The sequence below is a fragment of the Lissotriton vulgaris genome, chromosome 12, assembly GCF_964263255.1.
Source record: "Lissotriton vulgaris chromosome 12, aLisVul1.2, whole genome shotgun sequence".
In the NCBI taxonomy this organism is placed as follows: Eukaryota; Metazoa; Chordata; class Amphibia; order Caudata; family Salamandridae; genus Lissotriton; species Lissotriton vulgaris.
The window spans coordinates 267770795-267798340 of NC_141700.1; the positions used below are offsets into that span (position 1 = coordinate 267770795).

Sequence of the window (27546 nt, forward strand, 5' to 3'; positions counted from 1 at the left end):
CGTGCATCATGCCTGCATGTGCCTACAAAATGATGCAGCTGTTTTTTTAAAAATTGTTTTTAGATACCGATCCAGGTTTGATTGTTAACTGAAATAAAAATTTTAAAAAACACAGAGGCGGGGTGGGGGGGGGGATTGGGGGGGTGGAAGAAAAACAGGGCCAGCGGGGTGTGCGTTGAATCAACACAGGTGGGGCACAGAAGCACATGACAAGACAAAGCTACACGAATACAGCACTGAAGCACACAGCGAAACAGAGCAATACAGAGACAGGGAGAGCACAGAAGAACACAAGGAGACGACACAGACATGAGAAAGCAACATGGGGACAGACAACACAGGAGGGGACGAGCAGCACAAGGGGAGACAAAATAAGACAGAGTCCAAGGGTGGAGGAGGCAAAGAAACACACATTAAGACAGAGAAAAAAGAAACAAGAGGAGCACAGGAGCACAGGGCTTTAAGTGTGATGAAAAAACTAGAGGGTCTCTCAAAGGGGTGTGTCCAATGTAATTAAGGGCATGGCTTAAAACACACAGGCTAAAAATCTGTGCTTAGCATAGTGTACCGCCCGACTTATATATTGCTGTTTCTGTCATTGCATCCAAATATATGATACAACAAGTAACATCATACCTACAACAGTCAGGTCTACTGGCTTTGTCAATGGTTGTTAATTACATAAGATAAATAAGCAGCAACTATGGCTTGTATATAATATTGAAAAAGCTGCCACTTAAAGCCCTGGTGACACCACAACAATGTTACTGCTCCTGAGTTTCAAAAATATGTCAAAATGCTGAATTATTTACCAGCTACCCAACATGGCATACATGCTTAGACTGGGATTTTTCTGTGTTCCTGATGATTTTTTCCATCAAGAAAATTAAGAATTTGGTAATTTTGTGAATCTTCAGTGGTGGCTCATTATTTGAAGAGTGCAATACATTGAATCAATTTTTTTTTTGAAAGGCGATTCAATAGACCTATTGTTATTTGATACAAACACTAATTTCACCCGTACATTGGATTCTACTCAAGAGCAAGGAAATTAGCCAGTTCCTGAGGGGAAGGGATACTTTCCGGCAATCAGCATTACAGTCCGAAGGCAGGAGAACAACATCCCAGGAAGTTACTAAATGGAGGCACAATCGTCTGGAGGGTTGCATTAGATGGCAGCTTTTTAACAAAGACAACTTGTTAACAAATTTACCAACAATCAACCTTGGCTGCGGGGAATATTGGTTTGACCTCTCCAGCTCCTTTTGCTGTAAAGCCCCAAGAGGTTTGATGTTACCAGAACGTACAGTGTATTCTTGCAGAATAGCACAATCTGCAATTTCTCAACCTGTGAGTCAGGCTTTTATACTGACCCTAATGATTATTGGCCGTGGTTGTAATGATGATAGCGCAAGCTCCAGAGTGTTGTGAAGCAAGGTGGCATTAGAAATACGCAGACAATGCCAGTAGATTACAGGAGGGTTTATTGTAAATTAAATGGATACATAAATAACCCCACCAGAAGCAGGTGTAGTTAGATGCTCAACCCTGTTCTGTCTGCCTCAACTGCCCTCTAGGGAACCCTCATAACCCACCTTCCATGACATCATTGAGTTGTCCGAGAAGCAGGAGACCACACACCTCCCTCCTTTTGAGCCTAAAAGGTTGACCACTTTTCCAAACTAGAACACTCCCGCTATGCACCTCCCGACTGCAGGCTCTCGAACTCTTTCAAGATGCAATCCTGCTATAAGACAGGGGGACCCCACAGTCTCGGTCTCTACCCCGCAGATGCAGCCAGGAACTTCCCTCTCTCTAGCCCTCACACAAAATGTGTCTGACACTCTCCAGGGCTCCCCCTCAGACTCAGTTTAGATTTATCTATGCCTTGAGATACATTGCATTTGTCAAATGTTCATGCCGTCTCTAATGTATGAGACGGCATGACTCCTGTAATACCAGGGTGCCCTGGGGGCATGCAAAGCAGGCTCAAACAACTGTTGCGCCCTCGGAATACTTATGTAATAAGGCCCCCGAGGTGTTGCTGAAAGGCCCAAAGTGTTGAGCCCTTCAGAGCAGCCATGTCACGTCACACACATATTCATGCCATGCGACTATGCCCTAGTCACACTGACATTTCATAATCACCAGCCTTGAAAATTCTTGCCAGGGCCCCTAGACTGAGGGATGTTCGAAAGTGAGTAGGTTTATTTCATGACATTTATTAGATATTACAAGTTATGGGAGAGGCACGGAAAATGGATGCCGGGCTTGAGCCAGAAGCCCGACTCTGGCTCAGCTCGGGGTCCCCTTGGAACCATAACCCCATAAAGAGCTGAGCTTTCATGGAAGGCAAGGAGGCCTAATGACTACAGCAGCCATCATAAATCATGGGGGGCGAGTTCTAAATCCTGGCCTTGGCTCACCATCCTGTGTATCCCAGCATATGTCTATCTACATTGAAAAAAGAGTTCTAACATAGTCTGTGTCAATTATGTAGTGCTCTTATATCATTTGGAAAGGTTCGCTCACCCATGCTCCAATCTCTTCCTCCAAGAATTAAGGACAAGACATTAACCTGTGATGTGAGAAAGAGGTACCCGTCTAGTAGCATGCTTGCAGAGTGTGACACTGGAAAATCTGACTGGGATCAATCCCGGCTTCCATGCTTTACCAAACGGTGTGATCCTTGGTTACTTTATTGTAAATGTAAATGTCATGGTACTTATAGAGCGCACTGTCACCAGACGGTCACCTTGCGGTGTCGCCTATTCAGCTTCCTGGCACTCATACCGCGGTGGAACCTCTCCTGGCTTTCCCTGTGATGTGCCCACTCCTGGGCACCCCCAGGGTGAAGCCAGGCATCCTTAGCGCTGTTGGGGCCGGTGTGGAGGCTAAGCAAGCTATTGCCCAGAGTTGCAGTGTGGGGCCTGTGATTAGAAAAGGCACCGAGGCGAGAATTAACAGGTCCGAGGAAAATTGAGCCGGAGACGCCGCCGAGGCGGGAATCGAACCCTGGTCCCTGGCCAGAACTCTGCTTCAGGGTCTGCCGCTCTAACCATTGAGCCACACTCCTCCACTCCTCCTCTCTCAGCCTACTTTTTGTTCATTATCACATATGAGAGCACCTACAAATAGGAACGTTCAGGATGTGCACTGTCAAAAACCTCTATTGTGTTTGATTTAGAAGGTTATAATCTTGATCCATCAATAATAAAAATATCTGCGTATGTAAGGTACACATAACAACTGACATGCCTCTTAGTTCACTATTTACAATGTCATCAGAGTGGGGCAGTAATGCTTCTCAGTGCATATTTTAAAACTCTGGAGCAGATTTACGAGATTTTCACAGCGCAACAAGTCACCTTACTGTGCTGCACAGCATGACAGCGAAAGAGTAGTAATGTGCCGAATCTAAGTCATACGGTGCATTCCTGCCTTTCCCCCAGTTCTGGTGCACTTCTGACAGCCTAGCCTCAATGCAGGCTCCCTTTCACCATGGTGCAAGGGTGTTTGAGATGCATACAGGAACTTTTTGTGCAGGAAGGAGCATCTTCTTGCACAAAAGCAATACAGAGAGGCATTTTCCTCTTTCTATGTGTGATGCACGATTCCAGCACACATACAAAGAGGAAGTAACGAGGAGAAATTAATATATTGCTCCTAGTTACTCCTCCAAGGAAGATGCATCTTTTTGATGCATTACCAAGTTTACCAGTCTTGGTAATCTGAGAATATACGCCAAAATTCAAGGGAGTTGTGTGGGAACACCCAAGCAATGCCCATGGAACATCTTCCTAGAACAGAGTAAGGCAGTGCAGCGTTTTGCGCTGCGTTGCTTTACTGCAGATTTATGGAGCCGCTCCGGGCCCCGCAGAGTGGCCTTGCGTGGCTTCATAAACCGTATTTAAAATTTGTGTCGCGCATGTACCAGGTTGCGTGGTGCAAACGCTATGCAAAACCGGCTCAAAAATATGCCCCTCTCAGTGTTAATAAACACTTCTCAAAGCAAACATATTATCCAAAAGACTAAAGTGAACCGCTTCTGAAGATACTTTTTTTTTTAATTTTGAGGATACTTTATAATATTATGTTGCATGATTTATGTGCCAAAATGTTTCAAGGCTCGCAGTGGTGACTGGCATCTATGGGTAGGGAAAGTAGGGAAGGGGAGGGGCAGGAGTGAGCGCACACAAATATTAATATTAAAAATAAAACCTACCTGAACCAACATCTTATGCTCTTTACCTCTTGTGAGGAACTGGATGCTGCAGTGCCGGCACCAATCCCGGTGCTGCTCTCATGCTGTGAAAGCAGCGCTCTGATTGGATGGCGTGGCCTCACTCGGCACTCCCCAGCGCCCTGTAGGCCTGCACTTACTCTAACCCAGCTGTTTTAGAGGTATCAAATTGTGCATGTCTGGCTGGCCGTTGCAAGACAGCCGGCCAAAGAGACATGCACTTTTCAGAGTGCACAAACAGCCCGCCCTTCTCCCTGCTGCTGTCATTCAGCAGCGGCCCCGCCCTCATCCAGACATTCGGTTTAGGACGGGAGAATGAAAATAAAATGGTAATGAATTGGCATTTTAATTTTCATCTTTTGGAGTAATTTAAGTGGGGCGATGCTCCTCCGCTCAAACGGAGCAGCCACCTCCTGAAAGCTCAGCTCACACATGGGGTCCTAAACAGGATACAAGTCCTGAAAAAACAAGCATTGGAAATGCAATAGGTCTCGCATTAGGAAAGTTTGAGCGATTGTTATTGTAAATGACACTTTTTTATTTATGTGTTGTTTTGAAAATAGCAAAATTAATAGCTTTGTCAGTTACAATGTCAATAGTTTTAACTTTCGCAAATGTGACACCTATAGCATTTGTAATGCAATGTGTGTTGTATTTACGTGACTTAGATGTATTGATATTACAAATAACATTGGCTTTTACTTTTGTAAATAATTAATACTTAAATAAAAGTTATTGTAATTTATAATGGCAATACCTTAAACGTTTGTAAATAACTTTTGTGAAGATTATGTTCAGTGTATTTTATTGTGACGAAAATCCAAGAATATTGCATTTGCACCTGCACACACACAGAGCCACACACACACACACACACACACATATAGATGTGGTGGTGGTGGATGTGGGGGATATGGTGGTGGTGGATGTGTTGGTGGATGTGGTGGTGGATGCGGTGGTGGATGTGGTGGTGGTCATGGATGTGGTGTTGGTGGATGCAGTGGTGGTGGATGCGGTGATGGATGTGGTGGTGGTGGATGCGGTGGTGAAAGTGTTGGTGGATGTGTTGGTGGATGTGTGGTGGATGTGGTGGTGGATGTGGTGGTGGTGGGTGTGGTGGATGTGGTGGTGGTGGGTGTGGTGGATGTGGTGGTGGTGGGTGTGGTGAAAGTGGTGGTGGATGTGGTGGTGGTGGTGGTGGGTGTGGTGAAAGTGGTGGTGTATGTGGTGGTGTATGTGGTGGTGTATGTGGTGGTGTATGTGGTGGTGTATGTGGTGGTGTTGGATGCGGTGGTGGATGTGGTGGTGGTGGTGGATGTGGTGTTGGTGGATGCGGTGGTGGTGAATGGGTTGGTGGATGCGGTGGTGGATGTGGTGGTGGTGGATGCGGTGGATGTGGATGTGGTGGTGGTGCATGCGGTGGATGTGGTTGTGGTGGTGGATGTGGCGGTGGATGTGGTGGTGAATGTGGTGGTGGATGTGGTGGTGGATGTGGTGGTGGATGTGGTGGTGGATGTGGTGGTGATGGTGGATGTGGTGGTGGATGTGGTGGTGGTGGATGCGGTGGTGGTGGTGGTGGATGAGGTGGTGGATGTAGTGGTGGTGGGTGTGGTGGATCTGGTGGCGGTGGATGTGGCTGTGGATGTGAAAAGTTTGAGCTTTTGGTGTGTAAAATGTAAATACATTTTATTTTTTGTTTATGTTTTTCAAAATATAAAGTATTAATTTTGTTATTAGAAATGCCAATAGTTATAAAGTTAGCAAATGTTACATCCATAGCATTAGTAAAGGTACATGTTTAGTTTTCCCCTGTTTTACATGTATTGATTTGACAAATCACAATGTTTTAACAAGAACAGAAGTGAAAACATTTAACACCTTTTTATGACATTTGTAATAAAGCTTGAAACATTGACAGAAAATATTTGAACCAGTTGTTGTTGAATGGTTGTTCAGATTGATGCTGTGGTGCCCCTGAGTGATGCTGTAGTGGTGCTGAGTGGTGCTGTGGTGGTGCTGAGTGGTGGAAGTGTGCACTGCCGGCTGGTGGTGGGTGTGCCTGGTGGAAACGTGCACTGACGGCTGGTGGTGTGTGTGCCTGGTGAAAGCGTGCACTGACGCTGGTGGTGTATGCCTGGTGAAAGCGTGCACCGACGGCTTGTGGTGTGTGTGTGACTGGTGAAAGCGTGCACTGATTTGGTTGTGCATGTGGTTGTATGTGTGGTTGTATGTTGTATGGCGGGCGTGAAACTTAAAGTACGGCCGGCCATAAAAAAATAATTAGGGGAGGAGAAGTCCTTTGATGTGGTGTCACGGCCAGGCGGCCGTGAAAAAATGCAATTAGGAGAGGGGAGAGTGGTGAGGAGAGTAGTGTTGAGAGGGGAGAGTGGTGGGGAGAGTGGTGAGAGGGGAGGAGAGAGTCAGGCCTGGAGAGAGTGAGGAGAGGGGTGAGTGAGGAGAGGGGAGAGAGGCGAGAGAGAGGTGAGTGAGGAGAGAGAGAGGGATTGGAGAGGGAGTGTAGTGGTGAGTGGTGAGAGGGTAGAGCGTTGAGTGGTGAGAGGGGAGATGGGGAGAGGGAGAAAAAGGAGAGGGTAAAGAGAGGGAGAGAGGAGAGAGAGGGGGAGAGAGGAGAGAGAGGGGGAGAGAGGAGAGAGAGGGGGGGAGAGGAGAGAGAGAGGGGGATGGAGGAGAGAGAGACGGAGACGGGGAGAGAGGAGAGGGAAGAGAGGGAAAGGGAGAGAGGGAAGTGAGGGAAATGGAGAGAGGGAAAGGGAGAGAGGGTAGAGGGAGGGTAAGAAGAGAGGGGGAGGACGAGAGCGAAGGACGGAGGGGAGAGAGAGGGGAGGGAGAGAGAGAGGAGAGCAGGCAGAGGGGGAGATGTGGAGAGGGAGAAAAAGGAGAGGGTAAAGAGAGGGAGAGAGGAGAGAGAGGGGGAGAGAGAGAGGGGGGAAGAGAGGAGAGAGAGGAGAGAGAGAGGGGGATGGAGGAGAGAGAGACAGAGACGGGGGGAGAGGAGAGGGAAGAGAGGGAAAGGGGGAGAGGGAAGTGAGTGAAAGGAAGAGAGGGAAAGGGAGAGAGGGTAGAGGGAGAGAGGGAGGGTAAGAAGAGAGGGGGAGGACGAGAGCAAAGGACGAGTGGAGAGAGAGGGGGAGAGAGGAGAGAGAGAAGGGGAGAGGAGAGAGAGGGGGGGAGAAAGGAGAGAGAGAGGGGGATGGAGGAGAGAGAGACAGAGACAGGGAGAGAGGAGAGGGAAGAGAGGGAAAGGGAGAGAGGGAGAGGGAAGTGATGGAAAGGGAGAGAGGGAAAGGGAGAGGGGTAGAGGGAGAGAGGGAGGGTAAGAAGAGAGGGAGGACGAGAGCGAAGGACGGAGGGGAGAGAGAGGGGAGGGAGAACGAGAGGAGAGCAGGCAGAGGGGGAGATGGGGAGAGGGAGAAAAAGGAGAGGGTAAAGAGAGGGAGAGAGGAGAGAGAGGGGAGGGTGGAGAGAGAGAGGGGAGAGAGGAGAGAGAGGAGAGATCGAGGGGGATGGAGGAGAGAGACGGAGACGGGGAGAGAGGAGAGGGAAGAGAGGGAGAGGGAGAGAGGGAGAGGGAAGTGAGGTAAAGAAAGAGAGGGTAAGGGAGAGGGAGAGAGGGAGGGTAAGAAGAGAGGGGGAGGACGAGAGCGAAGGACAGAGGGGGGAGAGAGGGGAGGAAGAGAGAGAGAGGAGAGCCGGCAGAGGGGGAGATGGGGAGAGGGGGAAAAAGGAGAGCAGGGGGAAGGTAAAGAGAGGAGAGAGGAGAGAGAGAGGGAGAGGGTGAGAAAGGAGAGAGGAGGGAGTGAGAGGGAAGTGAGGGAAAGGGAGAGAGGGAGACAGAGAGAGAGGGAGAGTGAGAGAGTGAGGGGAGGGAGAGAGAGGGAGAGAGGACGAGAGGGAAGGAGGGAGAGGAGAGGGAGTGGAGTGAGTGAGGGAGAGAGAGAGAGGAGAGCAGGGAGAGGGGGTTAGAGGGCTTCTGGTCACTCCCACGAGGACATTTAAAAAAATATGCCAGCTTCAGTCACTTTGCCATTTTATAAGGACAAAAGCTATATTACAGGAAATGGCCTCCAAACTAAGAAACAAGTTCGAGGCAAAACAAAAGGTTCATATTAGGGAGTACAGGTTCATCTTTTTAATATTCTGTGGGAAATAGTGGATGATAGAAACAACAGGTGTTCAGCTAAGGCATTTAGAAGCTGCCTCTTAACTTTGCTAGATGGCAGACGTTTGTAAATAGAAATAAACAGAAAGGTAATGATTTCTTTCCTCACTGCACCGAAGATCCAGTTTTCTTGAGCGCTGATATTAACCTGATATTAACCTGGTGATACCTCAGCGTAAAAGAGATGAGGCAGAGAGTCTTTGATTCAGAGTTGTACTTCTGGATTACTTTACTTAGGGAGGAGCCAGACAAGCATGAGGGCCTTTGAAAGTCGGTAGTATAGACGGTATGTGAATGGCGACTTTGGGTGATGTTATCATACATGGTTCATGGTCCTGCACTGCAGAGCCGGCATAGCGGAAACGCTTTAATATTTACTGTCAACGAGAACTGAAGGCGAGGGTGCTAGGCAAAATGCCAATCTGGCGGGCGAGACAGTGCAGTGCCCCGAAGATGGGGGGTTGGGTAGTGTGGGGTAAACAAGAGCCACCCAGCAGCACGTGAGCGGGAGGCACCACTTGTAGGGGGTGGATGTGAAGAGGACTCGTCCCTGTGCACGCGAAAGTGAAAGCAGCGGCCGCATCAAAAGTGTGCAAATTTAAAATACAAACTGCAACGAAGTAGAGCATCAAAAAGAACAAGTGATCCGCTGTAGACTTACTGCAATTTGAGAGATTCATGGCCCTGCACTGCAGAGCCGGCATAGCGGAAACGCTTTATTATTTACTGTCAACGAGAACTGAAGGCGAGGGTGCTAGGCAAAATGCAAATCTGGCGGGCGAGACAGTGCAGTGCCCCGAAGATGGGGGGTTGGGTAGTGTGGGGTAAACAAGAGCCACCCAGCAGCACGTGAGCGGGAGGCACCACTTGTAGGGGGTGGATGTGAAGAGGACTCGTCCCTGTGCACGCGAAAGTGAAAGCAGCGGCCGCATCAAAAGTGTGCAAATTTAAAATACAAACTGCAACGAAGTAGAGCATCAAAAAGAACAAGTGACCCGCTGTAGACTTACTGCAATTTGAGAGATGCTGTCGCGTGAAGGGACAAACTGAGTGTGGTACTGCAGTAGAAAGTGAAGAAAGGCAAACCAAAATGAAAAAAAAGTTAAAACAAGAATAAGACCAAAAGAGACAAGACGGAGGGAAGGCAGAGAAGGGGAGGGGGGAGGAGAAATGCAACACGGCGGGCAGGGGAGGGGGCGGAGCGGGGAGAGGGTGTGAAAGCAGCAGGGGCCTGGAGTGCGGCTGAGGGAACTGAAGAAATGCGACACGGCAGGGAGGGGGCGGAGCGGGGGTGTGGGAGGAGTGCGCCTGAGGGAAAATACATGCAAGGCAGGCGGCTGGGGGCATGTGCACGCGCTTTTAAGCTCAATGCGCATGCGCATTGAGCTTGAATTTCACGGGCACTGCAAGGAATCGCCACGATTGTTTAAGCCCCATAGTCTAGCAAGCTCGATGCGCATGCGCATCGACAGGCGAGACCTAAAAAGTGGGGGGACGCTGACGTCACGACAGGAAGTGACGTCACGAAAGGTGGCTTGCACAATCAGACTCATTGCCTCCCCTCGCTCACCACTTAGAGGCGATTGCATCAGAGAAGCCAGCGTGTGAGCAGCGTTCTGAATGAGCTCCGATCTAGCCCCAGAGAGGCCAAAGAGTGAATGTGTGGCTCCATTTGCTCCAGTTATCGAGCTCCCGGTGAAATAAGTGGAGGGACGCCGTCCACCCACGTGGTACCCCAACTCAAGCCCTGGTCCCAAAGCCAGACCCGCCCCTTTGCTCGGCTCTGGTTTGGCACTCACTCTTAATTTGTTGGCTCTCCCACCTCTAGAAATGAACCCATAGTTTGCCAGTATCTCGCATGACTTTTTCAAACAGCGACATAAATAGCATTAAGAAGTCACAGTTTCTGCCACAGCAAAAATTGTGCAATAAAAATGCTGAGAAACGTCACAAATTTCTTGTAACACATAATTCTGGAATTTTGCCACAAAAATTGAAATCTGCCCAGGCTTAAAACAGTGTCGTTCGCCTCTACCTAGGACGTGAAAAGAATTTTCAGACGATCCCTGGTCGCTGCCGGGCCATTCGGCGGTTCCGCTCAGCGGGAATGATCTACACACCTGTATTAACTTCTCTGTTCTGCGCCAGAGGCTGACGCCAAGGGGTGTGATGGATGTGTTCATCACCGACCTTTCCACAGAAGCCTTCCTCACATGATACAATCAAGGCTTCAGCAAAACGCCCGCTCCATTCCTCCATGTGTTAAATTACATGTCGACCGAGGGCAGATGAAAACGGTAACCTCAAAAGACTCGATTTGCATTTAATGGAGAAAGGTAGCGTCCTGTCGTTTCCTACATCTACCTACAGCATGGAAAATCGAAAGAAGACGAACTGCTGTAAACATAGTATTTAAATACAGGCCACATTTTTATGTGTCCTTATGAGACGCTTCTGGCAAAAACGCCCCCTTTTTTTTTTTTTAATTTCAGTAATTTTTTATTGGAAAAAAACAACAGCCTAATGAACTCAAGGAAAAAAAGAGAGATGTGGCTGTCGCTAGACAACTACCTGTCCTCTCATAAGCCACCCTGAAAACACTCACAGTTAGTCTTTAAAATAAGGCGTTTGTGCGATGAATACCAAGGCATCTAGGAAACCACCGTAATTTGAGTAGGCGATTAAGAGTTGTGTGTAAACGTCACTTCTCACACCAATGTATTTTTATGAAACACTTGCACCTCGAAGCTTGGTAGCTTTGTAAGAAGCAGATTTTTTTTATTAAGGAACTCACTAGTACTCATTTTAGGAATAATGGAAAGGGAAAAGACAAGGACCGAGGTATCTTCAGTTTTTGAGGCAGCGAACTGCAGGTGCATGCTAACCTCTGCAGAAACTGTTCAACTCGCTGAGCTGTCAGCCCCATGCGGTGCTTAATGTTAGTGTTTAGCCTGAAGGGGGGCCCTCACAGTTTTGGCATGTGCGGGAACTGAAACACAGGTATGGAAAAACATTTGCAGAGGTTCAAAGAACTCTGGTCAAGTGGACAGACGTGATCTGAACTCTGGACACCCAGCCCAGAATCAAGCGATTCGACAAATGACCCCATTTCCACACTTTTACAAGTTTTTATGCTAGGTAGCAGAAAATATAGCATACCTTTTGGAAACAGAGACGATTTGCAGTCTTTTGCAGGCCACTGGTTGAAACTGCGTTTCGCTCATGATGATGTAATTAATTGGCTATAGTGACTGTTAAAGAGAGCTGATGTGAATCTGAGGAATGCAGTGCGAGATGGAGAAGAGATGGAGGAACAACAAATCCCCGGAAACCCACGCAACCTTCAAATCCTCCATCAATGCATACCACTTCCTCCTCAAAATCACAAAAAATGGCCTTCCAAGACAGTATCAACACCAATGCACACAACAGCAAAGAACTCTTTGCAATCGTCAAGGAGTTCGCCAGGCCCAACAGGGAGACCACAGACGTTCCACCCTCCCAAGACCTCTGCAAAAAACTTGGCACCTTCTTCCACCGCGTGATCAGGCAGATCTATGAGAGGTTTGGTACCCTAGACCCTGCCACTACACCTGCCACCACCGCACGCAACCACTCCACACCCCAACAGACCATGTTCAGCTGGGCCCCACTCACAACACAGAACACGCTCAAGACCATGAAGAGCATCCACTCAGGAGTCCTGTCAGATCCTTTCCCTTACCACATCTTCCACAGAGCAGCTGCCGCCATCTCCCCTCAGTTTTGCGCACCATCAACTGCTCCATCAAAACCGCCACCTTCCCCAATGACTGGAAACACGTTGAGATACACGCCCTACTGAAGAAGCCATCCTCAGACCCGACAGACCTCAAGAACTTCAGACCCGTCTCCCTCTTCCCCTTCCCAGCCAAAGTCATCAAGAAGGCCATCAATGCCCAACTCTCAGAGTACAGTGAAGTAAACCATGTCCTAGACTCCTCCTAATCCAACTTCTGGAGCAACCGCAGCATGAAGACCGCAGTCCTTGCCGCCACTGACGTCAATTTCCTCCTTGACCACAGCCCTCATCCTACTGGACCTCTTGGCCGCTTTCGTCACCATCTCCCACCGCACCCTAATCACTAGACTCCACAACGCCGGCATCAGCAACAGGCACTAGATGGATCCACTCCTTCCTCACCGGCCAGACACATCGAGTCAGACTACCTTTGTTCCTCTCAGAATCTACAGAAATCAGCTACATAGTGCCCCAGAGTTCTCCACTGAGCCCCACCCTCTTCAACATCTACATGCGCCCCTCACAGACATCATCAGAACCATCGTCAACATCATCTCCTACACCGAAGATGCCCAGCTGATCCTCTACCTCACCAACGAACCCACAACTGCCAGAACCAACTTCCACAGTGTAATGAGGGCCGTCACCAACTGGATTAAAGACAGCTGCCTCAAGCTCAACTTGGACAAGACTGAAGTACTCATCCTGGGTCCCGCCCCTTCAGCCTGGGAAGACTCCTGGTGGCCAGCGGGTCTGGGACCCCTCTCCCCATACGGACCATGCACGCAACCGTGGCATCATACTGGCCTTATCGCTCTCAATGAACCACCAACTCAACTAAGTTTCCTCAGCCTGATTCTACACACTCCACCTGCTTTGAATGACATTCAGATGGATCCCCATAGAATCCAGAAAGACTGTCACCCACGCACTCACCAGCAGACTCGACTACAGCAACAAACTCTACTTCAGCGTCATTCAGAAACAACTCAAGAAACTACAGAATGTTCAAACCGCTGCCACCAGACTGGTCCTTGACATCCCCATCACAGCCACATTATGCAACACTTCTGACAACTCCACTGGCTCATGGTTAACAAGAGAATCAACTTCAAGCTACTCACATATGCCTACAAAGCTCTCCACAACATAGGACCAGCATACCTGAACCACCGTCTCGTATTCCTCGTTCCCACCAGACAACTCCGTTCCGCCCATTGTGTCCTAGCCTCTGTCCCCAGGATCCACAAGACCAGAACCGGAGGAAGTTCCTTTTCCTATTTCATTGCCAAGACCTGGAAAACCCTGCCCCTCCACCTCAGGCAATCTGCGTCACTGACCCAATTCAAGAAGGACCTCCAGACCTGGACCAGCACCCCCCCCCCCCCCCCCTGGTGCCTTGAGACCCTCACGGGCAAGAGCTCATGCTTTACAAACCCCTGATTGATTGAATGAGTGCTTGGTTAGACTAGCCACTTATATAAAAGGCAATGCGTTCTGTGGTAAGTGTTCCGATGAGTTGTCATATCACAATAATGTGGTCAAAATATGACCTGCAAAATGATCAACTTCACTATTTCGACTGCCGCCTTATCAAGCACTCTGAGTGGTGTGGAGTCACAATATTGATGGACATATTTATAACATTTTTGTGGCACCCTTGCAGCAAGCAAAGGCCTACGCAAAACCTAGAACAATATTTACCAAGCTGCCACGCAAGACCACCTTGCGTGGCCCTGCATGGCTTGGCAAAGATGGAGTGGTACAAGGCAGCTCAAGTCGCTGCCTTGCGTTACTCTGCCCCAGGAAGGGGTTCCGTGGTGTTCATACATCCACTCATGGATTTTGGCGAATTACCCAGACTTGTAAACCTGGGCATGTGTCAAAATGCTGCATCTTCCCAGGGAGGAGTAATGAGAAGTGTCTTTATTTCTCCTTGTTTTTTCTTCTTTCTATGTGTGCTGCGTGCAGCACATGAAGAAAGAGAAAAATGTCTCAGAGAAATGTTTTTGTTCAGGAAAGTGTCTATTCCTGCACAAAAGCATTCCTGTCAGCAACGCAGGCACCCTAGCACCATTGCAGAAGGGAGCCTGCGTTGGCGCTAGGCAGCTGATTGTGAGCCAGCACAGGAAGAGAGCAGGAATGTGCCATATTTTGATAGATATGGCGCATTTCTGCCCTCTCCCTTTCACTCAGGATAGTACTTGGCCTAACAGCAAGGGCGGTTGACCTCTAATCTGGGGAACCGGGTTCGAGTCTCAGCAAAGACGTGCAACATCCTGTGATTCTGGGCAAATCACTTAATCTCCCCATGTCTAACAAAAATGAAGGTGTCCTCATGTAACGCAACTGGTGCTCATGTAAACTGCTCGGATACCCAATACCTCCGGGTCAAGTTTGCACTATACAAAACTCCATAAAAAAACGAAAGGTGTATTGCTGCGTTGCATGAAATAATTATAAATATGGCCCTGAGATTTTAATATCGACCCACGCAAATATTGACAGACAAATATATGTGTAGTTAAGAAAAGTAAATCTATACTTCCCTATATATGCTCACCCTGATATAGTGGCATTCGATATATAAAGGATTTGATCTTTTTTTCAGAAACATATTTCAACCGCAAAATTGTGACATACAACCGCTGATGATAAATCTTGGTTTCTGTGGTTTCCAACGAAGGGCCTCCAATGTTGCTCTTACTAAATGTCAGCAATTTACACCTGGGCAGAGTCTTAAAGTACGTCTGAATTTTCAGTGTGTTTCACAGTTTTTATTCCAGGAAGGACAGATCAGTATTGCACACAGTAGGTGGCATCGACATTAGGAAACTCCTCTCTTGTATGACATGCTGTATTCCCACCACTTGCCTCTGGCCATTGCCTGCCCCACTGAAACCCTGGTGATTGCCTCGTGCAGAAGATCAGCTTTCTTTCTTTGAAATCCTCTGCTAGTTCCATTTTTGTGCCTAGCCTCCTGGCTTTAAGCTTCTGCATCTGCCATCTAGTCTCCAGTTTTAGGTAAACTTAGTGATACAGCAGAGTTTCGATGGAGATGTTATTTTCTTGAGGTTCTTGTGTGACGTTAGGCCCGAAGCATGATCAAAGAAATTTAAGGGCACAGCTGAGAAAAACACAACTGAATTAACAAAATGTGTAAAATGCAGAAAATATATATAAGTGGCTTGTGCTCACGTTGTTATTCTAAAAGTATGGTAGCCCTACTGAGACACGTTGGTACGATCCCAATAAAATACGGCAGTCCTGCTGGCAATGGAGATTTAGGAGGTTCTCTGCAGAAAGAGAAGCCCTGATCTTCTCCTCAAGCTGCTTGGGAGGGTCTGATGTTGTGGAGGACACAGTTGGTTTGATCGGGTGACCTGTCCAGTCAGGCGGCCACATCAGCATGAGAAGACTTCATTTTTAGGTCTTGACTTGAGATGACATTATAGGTCAATTGTCAAAGACCTAATGTGGACAGTACCAACATTGAATAAGGGCTTAAGGACAACCCATTGTCAATCACTGGCTTTGCTATTAGCCTCATTTGCTTGCTTCTTATTAATTGGTTTTCTTTCATATTCATTTCGGTCTCTCCCTTGCCATCCTTTTGATTGGATGAATGGTATCCTTCCACTGCTTATATTGAGGAGACTACTTTTTTATTTTTATTTCAGCGCTTCTTGGGTGTGCATGTGTTTTATTGCTTTCTCCCTCAAGTGCTGCCCCCCCCCGAAAGTCCATGCCCATGCATTTTTTGTATCACTCTCTTCTCCACCGGCCCATCCATATCTTCCCCCTACCCCATCTAAGTCTGTCTTTTTTTAATGCTCCTTTTTAAACCCCCTCCTCTCCTTTTTGATTCCATTCCCCTATCCCCCCTCACTGTTGTGGTGTTGACTGCTCCTCTCCACACTGCATTCTTTAAAAAAAAAAAATGAAGTGCCCAAGAGCTAAATTTTCAATTGAGCATTTCTTTATCCCAACAGATTTTTATTGTTGGGTATGTCTTCAGAAACTCAGGGGCCTATTTACGAACAGATTTTTGGAGTACATAAAGTAGTAACCCTGTGGTACTCTTTTACATACTCTTGCGTGATTTTGTGAATTGGCCTAAAACCATCTGAAACGCCAATTAAGAGGAAAACAGACAACATTTATATACTTTTAGTAAAAATAGAAAAGACTTTCTTTGTATTTGTACGAATAGGGAGTTGGACCTTTCAGGCCTAATTGACAAAGGCTTGTGACAAATTGACAATACAATAAAGGGTACTCTGTTTACCTTTTTCTGCCATTTTAAAAGCTTTTGAGAATTAGCCCCTTCGGTGGGATTTAGTTTATTGGACATGGTACTTTGTTGCAATGGCGACAGAGTACTCTGTCCACCACACTCTTTTGTCCACCGCCCCGATTTTGATGCAGGCGCACTGCCAGGCTTACGCTGACGGGGTAAAGTTTGCTCTATTCTGTAAACTTTCCTCCGACCATCGGAAGTAAGCCATCCGACCTTCTGCCCTATTTAGAGTGGGGGTCGTACAGGTTTTTTTATTGTCCAGCACCACCAAGAATGCTCTGGCCATGGGGGTGAGTGAAAATCAATAATTACCCCCACATCATGGCCAAAATATTCCATGGTTTGGACGCTATTCGGTTTTTACTTTTCCAAAAACAAACTCCCGCTTTGGGAGTTTATTTTTGGAAAAGTAGGAACTTTTAAAAGTTTGGTGTAGGCGTCCTTCACCAAGGATGGATGGACCCCAAACTTTTAAATGGCTTTGTATTAACTGTTGTGACAGTGGTTCATACAAACCCATAGATGTACCACAGGGACAACAGTGAACTCTAAATTTGACAGGCAGTGTAAAGGCAGGGTGGCGGACATAAAGACCTTGGCTACCTGACTGCCTTTCGTCTGTCATACAAACTTTGAATTGGGCCCCTAGTCTTTCAGATACATGGACCCAGAATCGCAAAAAACTTATAAAAGTCAGAAATGCTCCATTCACTTTTGCACTCTTTTAGCAGACTTTTGTGGGAGTAACTTTACATGCGTTTTCAGGTTTATAGTTTTGAAGACAAAATGTTTCTGAATATGCAAAGATTTCTGACATTGTGGATGTCACAAGCATTTTGCAAGGCCAGCTTCCAAGTTCCAACTTTCCCATCTTTACGTATAGTTTACTGTTACCGAAAATCTGCTAAGTGAATACTCTGTTTAGGATTTGTACTAAGGAACCATCTAGTTGTAAGGTGTTTAATCCATGTAATAATCGTGAGGGAACCTTAAATGGTCCCCACTAACTTGTCAAGGCAAGTTGTGGGGCTTCACAGACTCAGCACACATTAATTACAGACAGAGGAAAGGGCAAGCAAACTTTGCTAGAAGTACTTGGCATAGGTGCCTGACTGGGGCATGTCTGGGAGGGCAGAGATTAAGGGCGCGGGTAGGCAGCAAAACCTAGTTTTCTATTTTTACTTTGCAAGGTCACGTCCAAATCATCATCGGTAGTGACACTGTAAAGAAGTGCAATTTCATTTTGGTCAGTGTCTGGCAATGTTATGTATTTGCATTGGCTTGTCACTTGTCATTATAGTTCGCACCATGTAGTAGCACTTCCTTAACTTTGCTATTTTTCTCCATGACAGATCCCCACGGGTTCCTTAAAAGTAGTGGTCTATTTTACAAAAAAAAAGTAGTGGTGTAAGTGCCTTAAAAAAGAATGGGAACTGTGATGATGTGCACAAAGGGGGTGGGGTGAGTGAGAGTAGGGGCGAGGTCAAAGGTATTGCTAAAAATAAATATTCTGTATCTTTTTTCGGTCTTTCACCTTAAGGTGACTACATATAAAATATGGCATACCTTGAATGAAAAATTAATTTAAGTTAATCAGTGGGAAATGAACTATCGTACATTGGGCACATTAGGTACATCTGTTTCAACACTGTTGGGCACTGAGACACAATATCTTCAAATCTGGATTGGTGACTCTCTCTCTCCTTCCCATATTCCCTACCCCATGGTACAGGGCTGACATGGTAACTTCAGGGTCATCTTGCTTTAGGGTAAGAGGAATGGCTTCAGATCAAGTGCACATCGCCAGTTTCCCTAACATTTCCACAGCAGAACATGGAATTTGTGACAGGGAAAACCATCATATCCTAATTTTTTTAATCCGGATTTAGGGTTTGGACTGCAAATGTAACTTTACCCATCCAAGAAATGTGTCTCATAACTTGGAAATTGCACATTCCCAATTGCATTAGTTCGAATTTTTTGCTGCTCAATTTTTTCTTTTGTGTCTCTTCCCAAATCTCTAAAAAGTTCATTTATTTCCTTTGCGATCTCATAATTTTCTTAATCCTTTTTTTTGTCTTTTGTCACTTCCCATTTTTTTTACTCCCAGGATAAGCCATCATAACCTGTATTTTTTCTTTTAGCTTGCCTTTTTATCTTTTTTCACCTTGTTCCCCTTGCTGGCTTTTGTTTTTATTTTTGGTAGTTTTTGTTTTCTTTCTTTTTGTATTTGTTTGGGGTAAACCACTGTAGCTCACTTTCTACTTCCTTACCACATTATTTTTACGGCTGACTTTTTTATTTTCCTGACCCTTTTCTATGTTCTTCTTTTACAAAGTTCCTTTCTCGAGTCAAATCTTTAAACACTATTTTTTTGAATAGTAACACTTTAAAAGTAATACATTGGGAAGTAAGAAATAAGAAATTGTTGAGGTAAAGCTCATCTAAGTTGACTTTCAGATGCAAAAAATATTTTGTGGCTTTCACATACAGCGGCAAAATCTTCAAAATTACCAAGCTGTATAGATATGTATCTAAATTCAGCTTGAAATAAGTTTAGTCAAAATGAGGATCTTTGAATTTAGCAAAAAGCTTCCATATGTATTTTTTTCAATGTGTGAAATATAACACTTCTGCTCATTTGAAACAGCATGCTATTGCTCATCACTTGGTAGCCTATTAATTATGTAATCATGCTTTTTTTAAACGAAAATGAAATATTTAATTAAAGAACTATAGATTTTACAAATTTAAATCAAATGTTTTTCATTTCTGTTAGTGTTATTGTGTAAACTATGCACAGACACCAAACAGCCAGTGAGACCACATTACAAATCACTTAATGCCTTTTGATAACGTCACAGAAACCAAATTCAGGAAGGGTTTGTGCTTCTATAAAGTAGGTTTACAAAGTTAGTTCTAAAATACATAAAATTGGCTCCTTATTCATGGGAATATATGAGCAATAATTAAGTATACAAATGGAGCACTTAAATCTACTGGTACATTCCTAATATCTATGGTACAAGAAGTTTCAGAACCCCAGGCAACAGGGCATTTTGCTATTAGAGTTCTCACATTCCCTGTGCCATAATAAAGCCTGTTTTGAGACTATTTGTTGCAACTTGTTTCACTTCTAATGGGAGCTTGTTGCAGTGCTGTAAGTTAGAGTAATGTAGTGGCCATTTTGTAACACTGACCTTTTGATTACACTCCCATGTTGCCCTTCCCCTCGCTTCCTGCTGATATTGGGTTGGGCTAAGCCGTATTGACCTAGCCATTCAGCTAGCAGTGAGATTCCTCCTGGCCAGGGCACAAGTCATATAAAACAAAGCGGGAGGACTGATCAATGTAGGCAGTATGCAAGTGACATCATGATGCATGCCATCACGGCACATGACGCATGACATTCCACGTGGCATCACAGAAAGTGACATCCCAAGAAGTGATATCGGATACTAAGATCTCACACATATATTTTTCAGGTGTATAATGAGTAAAATGTAAGTGCATTTTGATATGTAACAAATTAGATTTGGAGTCGGATTGCGCCAGAAAAGTGGTGCAATCCTGACGCAAAATCTGGCCCTCAATTAATCATTTTTTTTATCAAACGCTGCAACACAGAAATTGGCAAAAAGGAAAACCATGGTAGTAGATCTGTTTAGCTTAATTGTTTGCAAAGTCTGCATTTTAAAATATTTTTTTGAGTTAAGACATTTGCTGCAGAGGTGCCCAGAAAATCTCAGGGAATAATTATAATGGTGAGATAACTCAGGAGGTTAACGCATTTGTTGGTGAGATCTGTGTTTTTTTGTAGTCCCAAATTTTAATCAAAGTAGTATAGAAGATTAAGTTGTCTCCTGCAAAACAATCACCCACTGTTCTTGGGGGGTTGGGCACGGGGCGTTTGGGGATTGTTGAACCTCTATTTTGTTGCTATCTTCTTCGGGTTTGTTATTCATGGTCTCGTAAAAAACACATGGGGTGCATCTATCTTATGCAATATTATGAGCATAAATGTGCCACTTAATTATGCTATAGTGTTCTGATATGTTCTGATGTGTATGATATAACATTTACCAACTAAAAATGCAATAAAATATGTTTTAAAAAAATGTGTTTCCTGCAAAGCAAAGCACATCATGTAACATGCAGATCGCAGATTTAAATTTTATGTAGATAGGTAAGTGGATTACTGCTTTGAACACAGAGATCCTTTTGTCACTTGCAGTTCATAAATTGTAATCCTTCAAGTAGACCACAGTGAGCTATGAAGGGCATTTGACTCCTACACCTTGCAACCCTGACTGTCTTATGTAACACATCTTGTACTTGATTTGCACACTTACGTGATTTATTTTGACTGGATAATGTGTATGTTATGTAAAACGCTCTAACACTGTATTGGAATAAGTAGTGCTATCAAAGAAATAAAATAGTGCTAGTTAAATTGTTATTTGTGTAAATACTGGGACAGGCAAATCATCTGATATTCTTAAAGTGCATGCACTTATATACAGTAGGGACTGAACAAAGTAAAAAGAAAAGCATGCCTCTCTTAATTACCTGTCAAGAGATAACACACTGCGTGCTTTTGTATCCTCTCTGTTGCATTTGCATGCAGGTGTGAGGTTCCAGGCCGCCTACAGTCTGATACTTGATCAAAAGGAGGCCTGATGGCCCCTTAACTTCTGCCTTTATCTGTAGCCCAGCTAAACACCTTCAGTGCTTAATTTCTACCTTGTTTATAGTGCCACTCATTTTTGTGGATTAGGACCTATTTTTCATCATCAGACTATGACCCAGAGGAAGAGGAAGAGACAGAAGAAAATAAAACTATTGAGGAAGAGACAGAGAGGTAAATAGAAACCAATGGAGAAAACAGGAGCGAAAAAGAAGCTGCGAGAGTGAAATGAAGAGACATGAAATGAAGTGTTGGGTACTGGAGGAAAGTGGCAGTGGGCAGAATCAAGAGCAGACATCCTTGGTATTCCGTACCTGTGGCTTTCGTCAGAGACGGCGGAGAACTCCTGCTAAACACTTTGGGACCTTTCGCTATTTAAGAACATTTTTTTTTAAAAGTTAAGCCCTGCGGCCTGCGCCCACAGACACGTCGGGGCCCAGTGGTTCTCGCACTTCGTGGACTGCTATGAAAGAGCTGCTGTTCCAAGGCCCTCCGCGCGGACTGTGCACGCACACTCCGTCCCTAGGCCTGGCCAGTTAACGCACAAGCTCCTCGAGCAGCGCCCCCTACAGCTCGACGTTATGGTGGGTCTTTCTTGTCCACAACTTTTATTGCTGCCAAGGGACCAGGAGCAGTTGAGCCGGAGGAAGGAAAGAACAGTGTATAAGTGCCAATCCCAGGAAAAAAGAGAGCTGCTATCAGCAATAAATCTCAACAGAAGGAAATGTACACTTGGCTGACTCCATGGGCGAAAAAACAATTAGTGTAGAGTTGCTACACGCACAGACAGGATTTGAATAGCAGCGACTTCATTGTGTCACAAGGAATAACGGTAGAGCGGGGAGCCCCGTTTTATTCTGAACATATAAGCAGCTGTGAGCATATACCATTCATTAGTTTACATTAGTAAAGTGCTATGTGTCTCATTGTGGTTACTTTATAGCGCTGATAAACATTACCATGGAACAGTAATTCAGTGGGTAGGATAATTGCTGCAGAGATCTGTGAGTAACAAAAGATCACAGCAACTAATCCTAGCAGAACCATTGCTATCTTTTATCCTTCTGATTTCCTAGAAATGGGTAGGCCTAGGTGTTAAATTCCACTCCGCTCACGGAATTTGCAGAATTCGGGAGCTCCACATTCCACAGAAAATGCGGAGTTCCTGATAAATTCCTCATTCCGCAACATAGCGAAATTTATTTTCGGTTGGCGCCCTCGAGTCAGGTTTTTTCAAGCACTTGCGAGCATCGGTGAGATTTGCTGGCTGCCTGCGAGCCCAGCGAGGTTTGCCCCCTGCCTGCGAGTGCCAGCAAGACTTGCCAGACGCCAGGCCCGGACTGGCCGTTGCAGACACTGGGCAATCCCCCGGTGCGCCGCAAGGGTGGGGGCCGGTTTTGCGAATGTGTGTGTGTATGTGTCATTGTGACGTTTCACGGTAGCTAGAGCTGATGGGCTTGAAATTGATAATTGCATATTTGGGCGTATCTGTGCCATCCTGCTTGTTAGACGTGCGGTCCAATTACTTTGTAGTTGGATGCTTGTGTCTGCATTGTCAAGTTTGAAGTGCTTTTGTGAGCATGAAAGTAGCCAACATTATGGCTTGTTGAATGCCTGCTAGGTGTTTGTGCAATGTCTTCTTTTGGAATTGTGTTTATTGCCACTACTGCTTTGGTTTTTCAAGCACATGTGAGTGGCTAGTGCTTTAGTGTCTGGACATACTTTCATGCTCATAGTCATCTACCTAGAGCCAATTAAGCCACAGAGTCAGAAAATCACTATGTTTATTGCTGGAAAGGACCATCTTTTGAGTGGTTTTCGCCTCGATTTTCGCATTCTTTTGCTAACCCACTTTTGCTGACCATAGTACTCTACTCACGTTTGATTTTATTCGTTTCCTGAAGAGCTGCTTCAGGTACATTGAGCCCTTGCTTCTGTGACAATCTTTCTGCACAAACTCTTGAGCACTCTGTTTTGTTCTGTCCCCATTTCTCTCTACCAATAAAACGCTTTTTATTACCCCATTTTAAAAATGTACATTTTACACAAGCAAGACCTGTTATGTTACACCTGATGATGGCCAGGGATATCCCCACTAGTGTGCGTGTTGCTAATTTTCTAAACGGTGTAATCAAGTTGTGAGAGGGCTTGGGGTTAATAGGGTAGTCCTGCCATTTTGGGGCTTTTTGCATTTTCTCATGATGTTTGGCTTATAATAATGATTGTTAACTTGATTGGGGGATTGTACAATTGTCAGGTGATCATTAAAATCCTTATGGTTTATGCCCTTGATACAGTAATGATTTGTGTCATATACAATGATTCAGATGAGCAGTCACGATCATTGGATGTTTTATTGTACGTCTTATCTGCTATTTTAATGTAAACATGTATTTTTATTATACGTTTTTAAAGGTTTATGGAGTTTGGGCATCTTTTGTGGTTACATTTTAACCAAATAAAGATGTATACTACTACTACATGTTACAATTGGAATACCCAAAATTGACATATTTAATTTACTAATAAGTCCCTAGTTTATGGTACCACATGTACCCCCAGGCCCTGTAAATGTACTGCTACCACTAGGCCAGAGAACTCATTGTGCCACCCACTAAAGTGTCACTGCAAAACATGTCTCCAGGCATGCCATTGCTGTCTGGGTGCACAGTTTTAAACTGCCAATTCAACCCGACAAGCCTTTTGCCGGGCCTAAACCTTCCTCTTTCATACCTATAAGTGAGCCCTAGGGTAGGCAGCGAATGCCCATTGAACAGAGTGCCTGGTATTTAAAAAGTAGGATATATATGTTTAATGTTTTTGTAAATTTAATGTTTGTTAATCTGGCTGTGCCATCACTTAACACTGGTTCACAACATTACTTATATTAAGTGCTAAATTCCATTTGGGAATAGCTAGAAATGGCTGAAGCGCTAATTTTAATAGTAACTTACAGCCCAACTTAATGGTTGAGTCCAATTCTAGAAAGTTGCCCTTTTCGTGCCTAAAACCAAATGGGTTTCCTGCCAGCATCCAGCTCTCCCTTGACCCCCGAAGGCTCCTCTGTGGTTGTGTATTGCTCTCAAACAGTTGTCAAAGGTCTGTAGATGTGAGGAGGGGTACTCCTCTCTTGACAGGATGGCCTGGGGGCCTGTGCCCAGCCTCTTCCTGAGCTTTGAAGGATTCCTACCTGGCAGATGAAGCACACACCTTCACCTGCCTCCCATTTGCCTCTCTAGTTAGCCTAGCACCAAACCCAGTAGGGTAGATCTTACAGAAACTGGTTTTAGGGAGTGGACAAAGACTTCCCCTCGACCCACAGGCTGCCACTGGGTAAAAAAATACAGCCCCAGACTTCTCCTAAGAACATTCCTGGACCTGTGAAGATCAGGAGGACTGCTAATCTGTCTGAAAGCTGAAGGAAGACTGGACCTGCTTGTCTTGAACCTTGGAGCCCAGAAGTGACTTCAAAGGTCATTTGGATGATCTCCTATTTGAGCAACAGGGACACAACAAGCTTCCAGTGGCAACTCCCCCCACAACTACCCAGTTGACCCGTTCCAACTGGATGGGCGCTGGAACCTACTGCCTGTCTCTGTAGGAGTGAGTCATAACCCCCTAGTCTTGCCCCCCCAGGGCCCGGATCCTTGGCTGGTATTAGAGAGTATTTCTCTCAGCCTCAAACTGCAAAAACTGGGACTTTAATTTTTTTGGCAACTTTCTGCCTGGAGAACCGTCAGAGACCGGGACCATCATTGAAGCTGCATTTGTTGATGTTGGACTGCCGGCCACACTTTGCTGGTTTGCACCACTGAGGAAAATATGCCTTCCAGGAAAGTTTCCAAGTCCAGAGGGCTTCATCAAGACCAACGCTGAGCAGGATCTAATAAACATCGAGCCCTTCACAAGTATGAACTTCAGACTTTGGCCGCTCCAAGCTTTCCCACCTTTGGCTGCTTTTGCCTAGGAAGCTTCTGCACTTGACATGCTATTAGTAAATGACATCTCGAACTAGGCCACAGGAGTATTTTGGTGTCACAGTTGTTTTACTGCTTGTTTCACCATATCTTTCCACCTCTATTGGAATGCATGAGGGATTATATTACGGTCTGTCAGTGGCTAGATATCACTGGGGAGTGATTGATGACAAACGTTTCTGAAAAATGGATGCAAAAGAAAAGTAAGCAACAATTATTGTCAGTCACACACATTTTTCAGATGTATTTATCTTGCTCGTTCTCCAGTAGACAAACTATCATTGGAAAAGACAACATGACACAGTACAAACTTCAACGTATTGGCTTTTTCAATGCCTGTTATTTTAAGTGGCTCACAGAAATACTTTGCAGTGACAAAAAAGGAAGACTCCCTCCTTATTTATAAGTGTACATAAAGACATGTAGAGAGGAACAAAATATTTATGTTAAAATCCTTTTAATGTAGAGAATATCAGTTATTACTCACAAAATATGAATCTTGGCTAGAGCACTTTCATGAACAGAGTTTCAAGGATGGAAGGAGACACTGAAAAAGAGAAAGACATGAAAAGTGGATTAAAATGGAGGCTAAAATCCATTTGTTGTCAAAAATATTGTTTTTTTCAGATAATAAAAGCAGCAATGTACAAAGCAGCAGTATATGGCTGTTGTGGTAAGAGAATGTGGAGACAGGTGGAGAAGTATCACATTATTTTTAAATTCCCAAACACATGCTTTCACTCTCATATTAGAAAAACAAGGATTCACATATGCCTTAATAAGCAAGCATTGGCAAAGTCAATAAGTCTAGCATCTGGGACTTTTTGTTTTGTCATGGTTTTTGCAACACTTTATTGTTTGGGAATATGCCAGGCCCTCATCAATATAAAATGTGCTACATGCAAAAAAGTCCATTGGTTTAAAAAAGCCACACATTAATATAGTACACCCTAGCACTGAATTAACTACTTTGTGTGCAGATCTGCTCCTAGTGAAAAGGCGGCATGCTGTAACTCATAGTGAAGTCAGCCAACAACTGAAATGGGTTGATACATTGCCCTTAATGCATGCTGGAGTGGGTTGAAGAAAAATGCGAATGACACCAATCACAGACTAATGGATGAAGTCTCATTGAAAACCCTATAAGTAACTATGTTATACTCATATTTTTAGTAAAATCAAAAGGTCTTGGCTAACACAGACCTAAAAAGGTCAATCAGTCTGGCGCTGGCTGCAAACCTATTGCTTTTAAGAAACAAGAAACAAAGAAAGAAAGAATATAGGCAAGAAGGAAAGAGTGAAATAAAGGAAAAAGAAAGTAAGAATATGGGCTAGAAAGAAAGAAAGAAAGAAAGAAAGAAAGAAAAAAAGAAAGAAAAAAAGAAAGAAAGAAAGAAAGAAAGAAAGAAAGAAAGAAAGAAAGAAAGAAAGAAAGAAAAATTCTAACTTAATACAGAACAGTTACAAATGGACACAATCAGGAATGCCGTGAAAAAGCAGCAGTCAGAAAAGCAGAACTCTCCAAAAAGAATTTACAACAGCATAGGCAGTACATTTAGTCTGATAAAAAAGGATTGTGCATCACAAGTGTCCTGCTATCACAATAGGCTCTAAGCACAAAGGCAACAAACACTAAAGGATTTATAATTGGGACTTCCGGTTTTATGGTATTCTGTTTTATCTATAATTATTTTTTGGGTCGTTTTATCTGTATTATTCAACTCTTTTACACGTTTTGTGAATAAATGACACATAAAATCATATTTCTCCATGTTTATATAACTGATAAACTTGCCCTCATACTTTGCCTGCTGCATTTTAACAAATCAAACTGCCAAATATAACAAAAAAGTACAGCCACCGGTAAATATTAGCATTATATTTCGAATATATGTTGACATGTGCTGTTATTTAAGAATATCTCATTCTCTTTTTGTACTTTGTTTTATTTAACTGTACGTGCTATCTATTTATTCAGCTGTTGGCCTGGTCTTCAGCAAAGATAACATAGTATATCACTCAAAAGAAGCCTGATTTTCCATATTTTTTAAAGTAACTACAGACTGGAAATATATATCTTTTTGTTTTTATTTTTCTGCAACAATCAGTAAAAGCTGGGAGCCTTGAGTATAAAGTAAAAACAAAAACACCAGCAATGACAGGATCTAGCTTGTGTGCGCATGAGCTCCTTGTGAGAGACCAAAACACAGTCACTCAAAGTGAAATTAACCAGTGGTTAAAGTAGGTAACCCACTTCCCCATGCTGTTTTCTGTAGTGGGCGGAAGCAAAATGTGAATGACACAACAACGGACCAATGGATGACGACGAGTGGCTTAAAACCCCTATAGGATGCATATTATACATATTTTAGTAAAAT

General features: G+C 44.6%; 1 protein-coding gene across 4 annotated transcripts in view; it reads right to left on the reverse strand.

The window, feature by feature from the left end:
* Window positions 1–27546, reverse strand: part of LOC147673925 (death-associated protein kinase 2-like) — a 682889-nt gene that overhangs the window by 437564 nt on the left and 217779 nt on the right. For all 4 annotated transcript variants that reach the window (XM_086945018.1, XM_086945016.1, XM_086945017.1 and 1 more), the window contains exon 3: window positions 25656–25715. The gene's annotated coding sequence lies outside the window, so the exon portion shown is untranslated. The remainder of the gene's footprint in view (window positions 1–25655; window positions 25716–27546) is intronic.